General features: G+C 33.6%; 2 protein-coding genes across 2 annotated transcripts in view; both read left to right on the top strand.

The window, feature by feature from the left end:
• Positions 1-1066: 1066 nt before the first annotated feature.
• LOC101850140 overlaps positions 1067-2870 on the top strand; it is a 17467-nt gene continuing 15663 nt past the window's right edge. Inside the window, exon 1 of the mRNA XM_013091482.1 lies at positions 1067-1111. The gene's annotated coding sequence lies outside the window, so the exon portion shown is untranslated. The remainder of the gene's footprint in view (positions 1112-2870) is intronic.
• The window catches only part of LOC106011009, a gene marked incomplete in the record, with an annotated part of 8133 nt that continues 6340 nt past the window's right edge, over positions 1078-2870 (top strand). The window contains 1 exon segment of the mRNA XM_013091483.2: positions 1078-1103.

Consider the following 2870-nt stretch of genomic DNA (forward strand, 5'->3'; position numbering starts at 1 on the left):
TAATATACTGAATTGTACTTACGCCGTGCTGTACCCAGACCTGCTTTCAAGTGGAAGAACATAATTAGTGTGTTTATCATCACCACCATCACTGCAGGGGCGAAGCTGCCTATATAATCAAACAATCACTGCTTCCCTTTCCTAATTTTGAACATTTGTCGCTGTCAAATTCCATCCCATAAACCGTAAATCTCTTTAATTAAATTGTAAAAAGACGTCCGTAATTCAACAATGAACAGTATACCTAACATTCAAAACGGTTTCACGGCCACAGAAATAGCTTCCTCACCCCTCTCGGGCCACTCCATAAGCAGTCGCACGTTTTGATTAAGTAAGCTCAAAGTGAGGCTGGAAGAGTCTACCTATAGAGTTGAAGGGAACATGTGCATAGCAGTCAAAGCTGTTTCATTGCCACATATACCCTGTTCACCCCTTTGGGGCCACAGTTATAATCCAATCACAAGCCCTGATTATATAAAAGCTAACTAACACTGGTCGAGTCTACCTCACGAATGTGAGGGGAACTAACTCCTAATAATCTGCATGTGCTTGTTTTTTTTCCTCGACTTTTTACCGTCCTATAATCAGATCGTGACCTCGATTATGACACCAGCTCCTGGCCGCGAAAGGGTAACAAAAACAGCCAAATGTGAAATTTAAAAAATGGTAATTGTCATGTTCTACCAAAGAGTTAGACTCACTGGTAGATCTACAACATATAAATCTAGTACTGACATCTCTGCTTCTTTGCTTTGTGTTTATGTATTCACATCTAAAGTTAAATTTAATTTTAGTTGGAACTGATATTTAATAAGATACTTTCCCGATTTTTTTGGCGGTTGAACATACAAAATGAATTCCGGATTTTCATTCACAACTCAGAGTCGTCGCCTCGAGTAAGATTCTTGTGTGATATCTACAGGCCATATCTGGTCCCGTTTCACTTTGATTACCCTGTCAAACAAGTCAGCCTTCGCCCCTGACCATCAGTGACGCGTGCAAGAATACAACATTTATCGGACTATATAAAGCTGAAACGTTCGTTAGATTAAGAAGTACATGTCCTTTACTCCAGCGTTCGTGTTTCTACCGCTATACTCTACTATAGAAGGTGCGTAGACATACTTCTGATCATGTCCACTCCTATCTGCCGGTTGCTTTCTCTCGTTTTCCTTTTTCTTTCTTTCTTTGTTATTTCTTTTATATATTTATTTATTTATTTATTTATTTGTTTACTGATTTTCTCTGTTTTTGGCTTGTTTGTTTTTCGTTGCTGTTGGGTTTTTTTGTGTGTTGTTGTTTTTTTGTTTTTGTTGTTTTTTTTTTTGGGGGGGGGGGGGGGGTGTTCGTGTAGGGTTATGTTTATTTTATGTTAGCGTATCCTGTGCTTTCACAAGATATCTGTTTGTGTGCTTTTTCGACATTCTCCAATATGGCATACACATAATAATAATAATAGTAATAATAATAATAATAATAATAACAACAACAATAACAATAATAGTAACAATGATAATAACAATAATGGTAATAATAGTAATAATAATAATAATAATAATAATAATAATAATAATAATAATAATAATAATAATAATAATAATAATAATGAAAGTAATAATGATATCGTAATATAAATAAAAATGACAATAATAATAATAATAATAATATGGCAAACACATAATAATAATAGTAATAATAATAATAATAACAACAACAACAACAACAACAATAACAATAATAGTAGCAATGATAATAACAATAATAGTAATAACAGTAATAATAATAATAATAATAATAATAATAATAATAATGAAAGCAATAATAATATCGTAATACAAATAAAAATGACAATAATAATAATAATAATAATAATAATAATAATAATAATAATAATAATAATAATAATAATAATTTATTTTTATCTATATATTATAATTATGATTATGATAGTTATGGTGATGGTGATAATGATGATAATAATTTCTATAGCACCCACTCTCGTATAATACAGTTCTATGTAGGTGTTTAACATTACCGTTATCTTAACATCAAATGCAAGTGGATGAAAAATGATAATATATTTTATCTTTAACGTCCCTCTCAACAATATTAAGTTTTTTAATCGTGTAGTGCGCCTTCCCAAGGACACTGCGTCGGGCCGAGCTGAGGCTCGAACCCCCGAGCCAGCAATCTCACGATTACGGTCCGTTAGCCTAACCGGTAGCAAGTACACTTTTGAATATTTGTGGACCATTATATCATCGGATGGGAGATGTCACGCCGAAGTTAAAAGCCGCATTTGCCAAGCAAAAACAACCTTCCACAAAATGAAACAGATACTCACAAACAACAATCTGTCACTGGAAACAAGAAAAAGAGTATTTAAAAGCTACATCGAGCTAATCTCATTATACGGATGCAAAGCATAGACAATCGATAGGCAGATGAAAAGAACAATTGTGGCGACAGAGTTGTGGTTCAAAAGACGCATGCTGTGTATCCCACGGACAGCTAAAAAAACAAATGGAGATGTCTTGGTTGAAGCAAATTGCAGACGACAGCTAATGACGAATATGCAAAAGCGACCGTTTTGAGTTTCTATAAGACCATTAGGTAAAAAACTTTATGTTCTCTCATCTCTATCAAAATCTTAAGATTATTCGGAGTCGTTCTCCAAATATATATTATAAAGAATTGCATTTGAAAAGGCGTGCCATGATGTAAAACTCTAGATAATTTTTTTTTACGTCAAATTTCTCAAAAACGTGTAGGCTACTGAGCAGATAGAGCTTTGTAATTTTGAGGTAGCTAACTCTCGGCATAGTCGATGTTGATGTGTGTATGTGTGTGTTTGTGTGTGTGTGTGTGTG

Source organism: Aplysia californica, unplaced genomic scaffold (genome assembly GCF_000002075.1).
Source record: "Aplysia californica isolate F4 #8 unplaced genomic scaffold, AplCal3.0 scaffold00037, whole genome shotgun sequence".
Taxonomy (NCBI): domain Eukaryota; kingdom Metazoa; phylum Mollusca; class Gastropoda; order Aplysiida; family Aplysiidae; genus Aplysia; species Aplysia californica.